The following is a 13,657-nucleotide window of genomic DNA, read 5'->3' as shown; positions in this document are numbered from 1 at the left end:
GTGTGATAAAGACAGCCCTAAAGTTCTCTGTCATTCCTTTTTGAACAGTCTGTATATGTATTTTTTTTTTTTATTTGATTTATATGCCGCCCTTCTCCGGAGACTCAGGGTGGCTTACAATGCGCTAAGCAATAGCCTTCATTCTTTTGTATATTTATACAAAGTCAGCTTATTGCCCCCATAACTGGGTCCTCAATTTACCTACCTTAGAAAGGATGGAAGGCTGAGTCAACCTTGAGCCTTGGCGAGATTCGAATCTGCAGTAATTGCAGGCAGCTGTTCTTAATAACAGTTCTTAATAACAGGGTGCTTTAGACCACTGTACTACCAAGACTCTGTACTACCACTGTACTACCAAGAAATTTTTAGGTTTCTCCAGAACATTGTTTAGGATAGTAATTAAAATATTGGATAGGACTGGAGAGATCCACATTCAAGTTCTCTATTAGGAAATAAGTTATTGGGAGACCATGACCAACATTTACTATCTTTCAGACCAAGAGGATTTAGGTTGTGTGGATAAATCAGACAGTTGCTATGTATGCATCCTTAAATTCAGAAAGACAAGAAGAGGTATCATATTTAAAAAAAAATGACATCCTGGAAACTGCTGGTAGAAGAAATGGTAAATAAGCAGAATTCATAATGTGTTCTGAGCATCCAATGTGAGCTACTAATCCTCAAAACACGAAGTCAAAGAAGAAGATATAATTTCCACTGACTGTAATGATACACACCTACCTCTCAAGATTTATTCTGACATTGTAGTAAATATCCAGGAAGCCGTATATGGGAAGCAACTCCTAATTATTCCTCAACAGGTGTTGGTTCCTCACCTGAGTCTTTTCCCTCATTCAGTGACTGAGTTCAAACATATGGTTTGCAAACTTGAGTTTGATGAATAAACTACAATTGGCTGATTCTGGCAGCACAATGAACCAAAAGCAATGTTTTAGAAACAATTATGGCTGGGTTCATGACTATAAGCCCAAAGCAAATAAATTCTGTTATGACTAAATATGATGTTTGAAACATCAATCAAAATGTTAGTGTTCCCAAGAATGCAGACGGGTACTCCTAATACTAGGAGGTTCTTTTTAAATGGTGAACATTAAATTATTCCAAAGCTTAGCATCATAGGAGTTAAGAGGATTTGGCGTTTAAATATATATTTGCTTAATTTGAGGACAATTTTACTGAAAATAATTTTAAAAATTCAGCAGGTCAAACTAAACCTTGACTTGATTTAATAAAAAATTCATTTTTAAAATACTAAATGTACACACAACACCGATGGAAATAGGCAACCTTTTGGGGACAGTACTGTTCCTTTTCAGCAATAAAAAGATCAAAGATGGAATCTGACTGGTGAGAGTGAAATGAGGCAGTTTTAAGAACAAAACAAAATAATAATTGAATAAACACTGGAATGTATACTATTTGAGCTTTGTGATATGTTGATTGTTGAGTGGGAGAGCCTTTAGAATTTAATGAAGATTTTATTTATTTGTCCGGAGTCTTTTTAGTTGATATAGGGAGCAGTGTAGTCAGTCTCATTACTATGGTCAGAAATGGAAAGGGAAAGAATTGAATGGGCGAGATTAAAAATCAGCTGAGAACTAAGGTGGCTGAACATGCAGAATAACTCAGTCTAAAATGAAATTCATTATTTTGTGATTCAGTATGTGTCAGTTTAACTCACTTCATTTGAGCTGAGTACTTAGGAAACAGCATGTCTCTGGTTGGGCTGGCACAATACATTTAACCTACAAAGAAAGCATGGGTTACAAACCATAGCAAAACAACACAACACACATGTCTTAGTTTGTCCTGTAAACCATCATATTCAACCAAGAGTTTAAACTTTATATAGAAGCAATCATCAGTTCAGTTCATCATGATTAAATGGTAGGTAAACATTCGATATGAACACAATCCACATTTCATGTTCATTCCTTTTTCGGATTCCTTTTTATAATTGTCTAAACCAATTTGCCCTCTGATATGTTGGTGACTCAGTTCTAAAGCCAAGCCAGTCCAAAATTTAAAACAAGAGCAGTAACAAAACCCATTCTCATAACGTACTAATCCACCAACCATAGTTAACAAAATACACTATTGGCATATCACCTGCCAAGTCAAAATTAACCCCATCATGTATCCACAAACTGCATCCTAAGGGCTATTTTTAGTTTTCCATATTTTTCCATAGTTCCAAGAGAGATATCAGTAACACTGATCAGTAACACGTTCTTGATTTAATATGATTGTCAAAGGACATATTTAAGACCCATGCATTGTTTGGCTTTAGCTTGGTCATTATGGTTTGTAGCTTGGTTGTTATGGTTTATAAGCAAACCACATTTATGGTTTAAATGTGTTGTGTGAGTACAGCCAGAGACATGTTCTTTTCATGTGAACTGGGCGAAACTAGAAATTGACTGGGTCTACTGGTAAGGCATCAAGCAGAGGCGCTGGTAGTACTATAGTAAACCAACTCTGCTCACATCAGGGGAATGAAAGCTGGGGGCTGTACAAAAGATGAGGTAAATGCCCTAGGGGAAGCATGGTTGCTAAGCAACTGGGAAAGGTAGAGACTGCTTATTGTTAAGGCAGGAACCTCTACTGCTATTTGCATACCAGGGCATTGTGTCTTCCTGGTTAGTAAATGACCTTAGTTCAGTGGATATATTTCTTAAGAAATATGCAAGGTTTTTTTTTTTTTTAAGATTTAAGGTGTGAAATTTATGACCTGACCTGGGTAGGTTGGAGGTGTGGCATAAATATGGAGTCCTCCCCAAAATGCATCATAGAAGTATATCATGACTTTTTGACCTAATGTGGTATATGAACGCAACCATAGCAATTTTCAGACCATGATATAACAGTGGATTAGGTCGCTGTTACTTTCTCATATAAGAATGGTTAATAAAACAATGATTTAATGGGATGTGAACCTAGTTTGTCTTCCTATTTCTAAATGGTTTATGCTTTAAAAATGCTAAGATTTCTTTACAGAGGACATATAGACAATCAGATGTGTTTACACCAATGATCATTACTTACTGAGAACTCTGAACTATTTTTATAAAACTTAACTTTCTCTTGAAATTAGAACTCGGAGTGGCCCTTAGAAAATTGCAGAAATAATGTCGCACTAAAATGTGAACAGTACTGCCAGCATTGTCCCTGGAACACTTGTTATGAAAGGTCTCAGCAAAGATACTTTTAGAGTTGGGTGATGATGCCCTTAAGAAGGCTACACACCAAATGTTAAGGAAATATAGCCAAAGTCTGACTATGTCAACAGTATCACCTCAGGCTTTCTCTAAAACAGATGGCATAACTATACCTGGCTCCTTTTCTTAGTATGATAAGTAATTTTTTTTAATCCAGAGATCCAAACACCCAAACATCAAATGTATTTGTTTTGTGAAGTTGGCTTTGGGAAATAACTCGATTTTAGCTACCCATCTATAATGAGATATAATACTGAACTCTTTTAACAGTATTCTGTCTCAGATAATACGTACTCTCAAAACAAATTATCACAGCTATACTAAAAGGAATTTCAAAGAAGTGTATATACCACTCATGAGACTCATTGCATTGGATGCAATTTACTCCCAGCTAAGAATGTGTAGGTAATGGCTTCCCCAAGAGATATAAAAGATGGTATTTTTTGCAGTTTTCAATAGATTTCTTTCCATTACAATTTTCAAACTGTTCTAGGTGGGATGGTTGAACCTACCATTCATTACCTATTACCATGAGCACTCCTATCTCTTGCCTCTAATAAGAGTTTCCAAGGGATAGATAAGTATATTAACTTATTACAACAAAGCCCAAAAGAGTTCTTGAATCTCTTAAATTTTATAAAATTACTGCATGAACTTAGGTAAAATACATGGAGTATTATCCTGAGAAAGGAGTATCTATACATTATAAATAGAGCTGAGGGAAGGAATAATGAAAGGAAAGGTAGAAGAAATTTAGAAATGTAGACATTGCATTAGTCAGAAAACAATTGCTGAGTATAACATATGATCACAATTGGGATCAAAATTTCTATTGCTAAGCAATGTGGTTCTTAAATGAGGCATGCCAATTTACTACTTTTGCCATGGTTAAAGAATCATTGTGGTTGTTAAGCAAATCACTGCAGCTGGTAAGTGAATCCAGCATTCCCTATTGACTTTGCTTGTCAGAAGCTCGCTGGGAAGGTTGCAAATGCTGATCACGTGACCGTGGGAATGCTGCAATGATCATAAATGTGAGGACTGGTCCTAAGTCATTTTTTCAGTGCTGTTGTACCATTGAATGGTTGCTAAACAAATGTTTGTAAGTCTGGGACCTCTAAAAGATTTTATTTATTCATTTATTTTATCAATTTATGTAGTCACCCATCTCACAACCAAGTTGTTTTCAGGTAAAATCTTCTGTTTTAACAAAATGTGAATGTGACTGCTTGAGGGCTCCTGGATTGGAGTTGAAAGGCAAAAGGGAAGCAGTATGCTCCCTCCCATATTGGGGTAGACTAGGTGCTTCGACAGAAAAACACTTTATACACACACACACACACACACACACACACACACATAGTGCAATTTAGGCATATACTTGTTAAATAGGCCTGTTCCCAGTCTCCCATTTCTAAGAAAGTTAACAAAATATTATAGCAATAGCACTAAACTTATATATTGCTTCACAGTGCTTTTTACAGCCTTTTCTCAGTGGTTTACAGCGTCAGCATGTAGCCCCCAACAATCTGGGTCCTCATTTTACCCAACTCGGAAGGATGGAAGCCTGAGTCAACCTTGAGCCTGGTGAGATTCGAACTGCCAAATTGCAGGCAGCTGGTAGTCAGCAGAAGTAGCCTGCAGTACTGCATTCTAACCACTGCGCCACTAGAACCACTTGATCTGGAAGAATCACTATTTGATCTACCCTCTATTCTGACTCTGCTGTATACATTCTTAGTGGTCCAGGGAGTAAACTTTATTTGGAGTTCAACAAGAACGAACAACATTTTAAAAAACAACAACAAAATGAGACGGTAAGAAGACCATAATGATTCTTTGAAAAGGATTCCGGGATGGTTAGCTTTCTTTTTCACCATTATCTTTTCATTTTATTTTGATGACCGAACAGTAGCAGCACTTAATCAAACTCGGCTGACCTTGAAAAAGCTATGTAGTTTCATATCCAGTTAATGTTTGAGCTAAAAACCACAAAAATATCTCAGGGGTGTGGACTGAACTGGAAAATCAAGACAATAAATCTTTCAGAAGAAGGCAATGGCAAACTGTTTTCATACCGTTGCCAAGAAAGCTGCTCGGATGTGTCCATATAGCCATCAAGCATGACTCAAGGGAAGTAGAATTTTCATTTGCTAGGATTTCATGTAATTATCACCAATGTAATTAATAAAATATGAAGCCATTGGGAGAAACCATCTAGCCTTGGAATTAGATGTCATCAACATGCAGCAATCAAGTCTGTGTTCTGTTAATTAAGAAACTGGGAATAATTATCTTCATCATGTATGTCTGAAAAATAGTAACTAAGATTGGGAGGTAAGGTTAGCAGCCAAGCCATATACACTAAAATGAGATGATAAATTGTTTTTGATGAAGTATTTTAGGTAACTTTATAAGATTTATTTGGCTGCCTGTTTTAAGCAACTCTGGGCTGGCTCACAACAACACTAAAACCAATAAATAAAGCAATCCTAAAACAGTAAAAGCAATAAAATAATAAAACAAAAGCCCTAAACCTTAATGGTCCCCTTTGGATGTTCCAAGCAGGCTCAGCTACCCACTTTCTATGCCTTCTATCCATTCAATCACAGTGCTTCAGTTAAAAGCCAGTTTAAGGGTCTTTTGAAAAGCTAGAAGGATGGGGCCTCTTGAATTGCATGGTGGTTTTCCACAAGATAGGGGCAGCCACAGAACAGGCACGCTTCCAAGGTCCCACTAGTTGACAAGATTTCAGAGAGCAAACCTGGAGCATACCCACCACCTCATCTTATCTAGTGGAACAGGCAGCTATTCTTAAGGAGAGTCAGTCTTGCAAATAATCAGTGTCATGTAGGGCTATAAAAGTGATAAGTAGTCCCTTGAATTCAACCTGGAGGAAAACAAGAATCCAGTGCATATAGGTTAAGCACAGGGGACAGAATGCAGTACAAATATTAAACACCGGGGCCATCTTCCCCAACAGCAGATCACTCTGTCTCCCTCCACGCCTTCTCATGCCTGTCATCACCACAATGCCTTCCTGCCCCATCTCCGCCCCCCCTTTCCCTATCTCCACGGCCCTGAAAACTATCCATATTCAACCTCAACAATCTAGACAAACAGGTTTTGCTTAAGTTCTGGCGCTTCTAGCATACACTCAACACCTCCACTCTAGCAAGCCTTAAATTTTCAAGTATATAAATGTGAAAGAGTATATACTATTTTTCCCCATGTTGGTTGAATTGATTGAACCCAATAAAGTATTGTCCAGCTATGAATGTTGGATTTGTACAATAAATCAGGACACAGATACAACTATATAGGTAACTGAAAATCTTGCCACTTTCTAATTTAAGATCTTTATTTGTTTAAAAAAATTGCCCCAATGCTATAGAAATATAGCATCCCTCAATACTATATTCCGCAAAGTTTTTAGTTAACATCTAAAGACCATACAGCAGGGGTGTCAAACTCCAGGTGCTTAGATCTGGTCTGCGGGGCCGCCCTGGAAACATCAAAGGACTAGCCCACGGTGCTTCTGTCAGTGAAAACAGAGCTCGGGAGGGCCGCATGTGGGGCCCCCAAGCTCCGTTTTCACTGGCACTGGATTGCAGGAAGCTGTTGCAGCCAGAAACAGAATGTGTGAGAACCACATACGGCCCCCTGAGCTCCATTTTCGCTGGCACAGGGTTGCAGGAGGCCATCGCAGCCAAAAATGGAGTTCAGGGGCCTGTTTTCACTGGCAGAGCATTCAGGCCACTACAGGCACCCCCAACACGAGTGACATTGAGCTGGTCATGCCCACTCCAGCCCCCTGAAGTCCAGCACAACCCTGATGTGGCCCTCAATGAAATCGAGTTTGTCACCCCCTCATACAGTGAAACTATGACACAGAAACTATTAGCATGTGTGTTTTTTTTTTTTCATAACTTGTTATTTTTGCTGCTAAAATGTTTTTGCAGGGGTTGGGGAGTTGAAAAAATACTTTTATTTGTTGTATCCTAACCTTGACTATACAAATATAATTTAAATAATATATGCACATTACCCAGAAATACAAAATAGTTTCATCCTTCTCTCCCTCCCTATTGTCCTAATAGCTGTTTTTCTTTCAGCTAGTTAATGTGGCTGAACGTATTAAGTGTTACAACTACTCTCAAATACATGCAATCTTCTCCACTGTAAAATTAAAGCAATATTCAAATATGCATATGTTTTTGTGGGATTTTTTAAAAAATGAAATTGGTTATGAGCAGCTCATTCACATATTCTGTATTAGGAACTGGTACAAGACAAGTTATTGCAAAGAATATACAGAGACAAGCTTTCTGTTGTATATACAGTAATGAAGAGAAATGATTTCTCAGATGAAAAACTAAGTGTTGTAAATACACAATTGGTTTTTTCTTGTTATCAGTAAAATGTTCTTCCTACTTTCTTGATTTTGTTCCCCAGAATCTACCGTTCAGCATGTTTAATCTATAGCAGATTGACCCACTCTGATGTCATCCAGATGTGTTTTCTTTCAATTCCCCAGCCAGAGTTGAAGTCTGCTATACTTTGACTTTTTTTTTCTTCCAAAAATCTCCCCTACCCTCACTCCCATATACACCCACACTAGCAAGCAGTGGGAAGGTATATTATGTAGACCACTTAAAATTGTATGTTCTGCATTTTTTCAGTTTGGGCGCTGGAAACAAATGTCTCTGAACAAAAACAGTCTAAAACTTTTAACAGCCAGTTTGGAAGGAAGGAAAAAGTGATCTATGGGCCAATTCACAAAAGAACTTTTCTTAGCTAAACTGCAGATTTTTTCACTGATTCAAAACCTACAACGTCTGCTTACCACGGGCAACAGCAGCTGATAGGCAAGTAAATATTTGAATCATTGTTTTCATTATATTTACACATTTCTAAAAAGCAAAACTATACAGACAGCCTTTCCCCCAGCAATCTCAAAATCTCTCCAAATCACATGTTATTCTAAATAATGGGAATCAATTTGTATTTCAGACTTTTACAAGTAGAGAAGCAAGATACACGTTGGCTTCAGCCATGTTTACCACAAATGCCTTTTTTTTTCATAGTCTGCAGGAGTCCTAGAACAAGCCATAAAATAATAGGTTCTTACTTTCAACACCTGCTAAAAGATGTGTATTTTACCCTGTAATAAATGTACCAGAAAATATCTTAATAGTGCAGATGGTATTTTTTTAAAAAAAAGAATGAACACTAAGCCTGAAGAAAATGAAAAAGAGTATAGGCAGACATAAAATATCAAACTATTAACTTCAAAGCATATACATACCAATACTTTTAAGCTTTATTTCTCTTTTGTTTTTAATTTCAATCTTATTTTCAGGTTTCCAGCATCCTCCCACTGTCGATAAGGTACTGATTCATTATACTCCATTCATTACTTTTGTAAGGACTGGACCAAAGAGGGCTTTTCAAAATTGCAAACCAATGCTGGTGGATTGATTTTCTTTAATGAACAATACAATCCATACCCCTTGAGGCTGTTCACACAAAGCTTCACTTTGTTTTATTAAATCGATTTGCAGCAAAAACCTAGAGACTGGTATATGTTCGTGCATAGCAGATCTCCTGTTCATTAACCTTTATAATAGCAGTTACTTTTATTTTATATCAGAAGCAAAAAAAATAAAATAAAATACAAGGCAAGGTATTTTTATTTATTTCTTGATTAAACTTTTAAAAACCATTCAGCCGGTCTTCCATATAAATGCTGGCTTATGGTATGACCTATCTGAAAGAACATTGGGAAATATAATTCAGCAACAATGAAAAATTATTTAGCAAGATTAATAGTCCTTACCACAGGGTTGTAACCTGCACCAGATGTCCTCATCACCTCAGCTAGTACCATTTTGGTGGTCATAGCATCCTGGATGGAATGAGGCCAACTGTTTTGGTCAGTGTGAAAGAGTTGGGAGAAGAGATGATTTAAGAAGTGTTTTTTAAAAACTCAAGGCTCTAAAATGAGCTGACTGGATGCCTCTTTTGCCCTTAACCCAGCAAATTCTCCCAAAATAGGACAATAATTGTAGCCATACGCATTCCATTGAATCCATTTAAATTGCCAGGCTCTGCAACATACAGAATTACTGTATATTTGTTACAATGTAGGTATATATATATATATATATATATATATATATATATATATATATATATATATATATATATATATATATAAAACCTGAATTCATTCATGACTCTTAGACATACTTTCTCTTGACTGTGGTTTACTGAAAAAGCTATAATGGCTTGCTTAACATGTAACACAAAATCAAAATCCAGCAAACTTTTTGATTTAGAACGGTTTTCTACGAAAATCTAACCCAGTCTTAGCTTTATCTTCAGACACTTTCTCTTTGAGTTGGCGTTTGGCAACTGAAGTTAAACAATTCTAAGGTAATTATAAGCATTTCATAAAATTAGAACCACATTGTTGGTGGGAGTGAAATCTAGTTTTAAGGCTGCAAATGATGCAAAACACTGATGTGTGAAAATAGGTTTATCTACTGGATTAAATCATAAAATAGATCATTTGTTTTTTTATCATAGTTTTTATGTATGAACCAAGCCATTATGGCTTATTCAGTAAATGTCATCTGAATTAATCAGGTACCTTTATCTGAGAATATATGCTGACATTATCTCAAACCATCAGACATAAAGCAAACTTTCCAACCTAGAAAATCCATCAGCTATAATGGTATAACACTCCCATGATAGCTGAGAATCCTAAAGTTTGTAGTCTTGAAATATCTGAAATGCAATACAGCAACCTTCCCCTGCCTGCCCCGGGATATTGATAATACCAGAAGTTGAAGACTTCATCTTTGAGGCTGTCCAATTTGGAGAAGGCTGGTATTAAAGGTAGAATACTGGCCATAGACTCTGCATGACATAAACCTCCCACGTAGATCTGAAATTCAATAAAAGTTCTTAAATAAGCCAAATCTATTCCTTAGAATGGAGCTGGTTAATGGGGAACCTGTAGTTATACCCAGCTCTGTTTCATTTGGAAGAAGAGCAAGATTAATACATAATATATTTGCATAAATTCTACAAACACTCTTCTGTTTCCTCCCCCCCTCCCCAATGTTCTCTCTACTAGTATTAATATTTAACAGTTCTCCAGCAATTTGTTCTTTTAAATGATGTCCCTAAAGAACGCATTAGAGGAAAGAAGCTGCCCTCCTTTTCAAATTAATTGAGAAAAACTGCTGTAGCATTGTTCTAGTTTGCATGTAACAGCTTGAAGTTGTATACAAAGAAATGGATGCCTGGAATTCAGAAATTAAGAAATGCAGCATGGCTTGGCTGGCTATTTTTAGCTAGCCCAATGCTAAAGAATGAAATGCTTCACAATTCTAGATGAATGTTAATTGAACTTAGTACCCCTATCATAGAGAGAAAATGTTATCTTGCTTTATAATTGAGGAACACAGCTGTAGAAAATAATATTCTGTCACAGAATGCAATTCCAGCTTGCGCCAAAAGAGCCCTCCCTCTCATCCTTTCTAACATTCACAGCTGGATTACACTGGCCTATGCAGAATGGAGAATGAATCCACACAAAATGGTTTTTGTTCTTCCCTCCCAACCTTCCTTGAGTATGTTCTCCTGTGGACAAAAGCAGCATGAATTACGAATATGGTTAGCAGCAACTTGAGGAAGGAAGGATTCCCTTAATATCACAGTTGTAGAAAATCATGTTCACAATTATTATAATAAGCTAATTCACATGTACATTTACCACTGCAAATAAATACTTTTAAAATATATTCTGTATATTAATTCTGGATTTTTTTCAAAAATATCCTTTACCACAAGCAGACTCAATATCATTAAGAGTTACTGAATTCTTTAGAGGGAGTTACATTACAAATAAAACATTATAGTAGCTCTTCTCCCCACCTTTTTCTTAACAGAGTTTTGACTCTCTGAAAGATTCAGTGGAAGTTATTTGATGCCTCCTTTCCTCTGCAGAGAGGATGGAGGAAATGTTAGCAGAAAAAGTACCAGTGGCGTATTATGATTCTTGATAAATGTATCTTGTCTTTTTATGTACACTGAGAGCATATGCACCAAAGACAAATTCCCTGTGTGTCCAATCACACTTGGCCAATAAAGAATTCTATTCAATTCCATTCCATTGGAATTGCAAGTTTCATAAATTCTATTCTAGCTGAAAATTCCAGACACTGCAGTACCCAACATATGTAGAGGAGACAAGATTTGGAAGGGAGCGTTGTCCAAGGTTGAAGTGAGCTTTGTGCAATCATCTTCTTACAACTATAATTAAAGTAAATAAGATATCAATCCTGAATCACTGAACCACAATGAGCAAAGCTGGCACAGTGAAGCATAAAAAAATCAGAACAAGAAAAAACATCATTCAGATTGAATTCCAATATTATATTAAGCCAGAGTTACAGTTTTAAGCCATTTAGTTTTCACTTGGTCTCAATGTGGGGAACTCAGAAACTCTGCTTTGTAAAACATGATTTATGGTTTACTGTGCTGCATGATCACAGCCAAATTAAGTTTATTTAGTAGAGTGGTTATAACAAATGATGTATGAATTTCCAGCCCTAGGCATCTGGTATATACTGTGATGATAAAACATGTGCAAAAATGTCATGACACAAACCACAGCCTTTCATATTTGCATGATGCACATCTTGTCACTTATGCTTACGCCCCTTGCCACAGACATAATCATAAAATGGTAAATACCATAAAATGGTAAATAAAAGGGTTTCTGCATATTTAATAGCATTAAGATTGAAAAGGATTAGAAAGAAAATCATGGCTGAAATACTGAGGGTCAGGAACAGATCTAGTTCCTTGTTTACAAACGCCCTTTGTATATTGAAGAAAGAGCTCATGCATTTTGTGATGCAAACATGTTTAAAGCAACTGTCCTCCCCTTTCATGGAGAAAATCTAAGAGCTGACAAGAACTTGATGCCACATAATCAATCTATCCCTCCCCTTAGGCATTCTCTGAATACAGGGAGTTCAGTTGCCAGGTTTCTCCAGCCAACATTACCATTATTGAGAACTGAGACAGTTGAAATCCACACAGCTGGAAGATGGAAAGATTGGGAAAAGGTTTACAAGCAGTTTGCTTAAGATTTGAAGATAAACTGATTGTACCTATATAAAACCTGAATGTGAGATCTTAGTTTTAAACCCAAATTCTTACTCAGGCTGGGGCTAGAATTTTTAAGTTGTGCTATCTCAGCAAAGTCAATTTGATGCTGTATGACCGAAAACTCCAGAAAGATGGTTTCAAAGTCCCTTTGGCAGTGCAAATGTTATGCCTAGAGATAATACAGAGTAAAAATTTAATCCAAATGTTGCAGTATTTTTTTTTTTACTTTATTACAATGGATGGTTTAAAAAAAAATATTTAAACACTAGGTACAGGAAAACTAGTAATGGCAACCTGTGGGTATTTATTAATTTACATCTAGGAACAAAAATACATATAAAAGATACAACAAATCAGAAAAGTAATCCCAGAGCAAAAGAAAATAAGCAAAAGAACAAAAAAGGAAGCTCCATAATTGCCCTGCCCCCAGGTTTATTGCTCTTGTTATTCTCTCAGGCCTTCAATAATTTCCTGAACAACATACAGATATCCTGGAGATATAGAATTCTGCATCAGAGTATATCACTACCCAAATATTCTTCTCTTATAGTATGCAGTCATAAATCTTTACTGTGTATATTCCTTTTGTTTTTCATTAATGACCGGAATTATTAGCAGGAAGTGAGGCTGCTATAGAATAAACACTGGAAGAAATGATGACTAACAGCTGTTCTACCTAACTCAACTTCTAAACGTTTCTAAGACTTTGGTAGCAATGTATACCACCACAGAAGCAGATAATAACCAGCAAGGGAAGGACTTTTAAGTATGTGAACTAAAAAGTTTTATCTAGTTAAAATGATGCATCACTGATGAATTCAAATTCAAGTCAATGCATTTTTGCCTCAGTTACCCTGCCAGCAACTGAAGAAATTTATAAACTTCATTTTTACATAAAGATATGTATGTAAAGTTATTTCAATGGTCAAAACACCCAACATATAGAGGTAGCCCTCAACTTACAATAGTTCATTTAGTGACTGTTCGAAGTTATAAGACCACTGAAAACCTGTCATAAGACTTATGACAGTTTTTCACATTTAACAACCACCGCAGCATCCCTAGGGTCATGTGATCAAAATTCAGATGCTTGGCAAGTGACTCATATTTATGACAGTTGGAGTGTCCCCCTGGGTCATGTGATCCCCTTTTGCAACCTTCTGACGAGCAAATTCAATGGAGAAGCCAGATTCATTTAACAACTGTGTTACTAACTTAACAACTGT

At 36.4% G+C, this 13,657-nt stretch overlaps 1 protein-coding gene across 26 annotated transcripts in view; it reads right to left on the bottom strand.

Moving 5' to 3' along the window:
• The window catches only part of EPB41L1 (erythrocyte membrane protein band 4.1 like 1), a 202,200-nt gene that overhangs the window by 140,378 nt on the left and 48,165 nt on the right, over window positions 1-13,657 (bottom strand). The window contains exon 1 of one of the 26 annotated variants that reach the window (XM_087889195.1): window positions 1,703-1,767. The exons of the other annotated variants lie outside the window; for them this stretch is intronic. The gene's annotated coding sequence lies outside the window, so the exon portion shown is untranslated. Of the gene's footprint in view, window positions 1-1,702; window positions 1,768-13,657 lie in introns of those variants that run through there. 26 annotated transcript variants of the gene reach the window in all.

Source organism: Pantherophis guttatus, chromosome 3 (assembly GCF_059756535.1).
Source record: "Pantherophis guttatus breed Tessera chromosome 3, ASM5975653v1, whole genome shotgun sequence".
Classification (NCBI taxonomy): domain Eukaryota; kingdom Metazoa; phylum Chordata; class Lepidosauria; order Squamata; family Colubridae; genus Pantherophis; species Pantherophis guttatus.
This window is presented reverse-complemented; position numbering and strand designations above follow the sequence as displayed.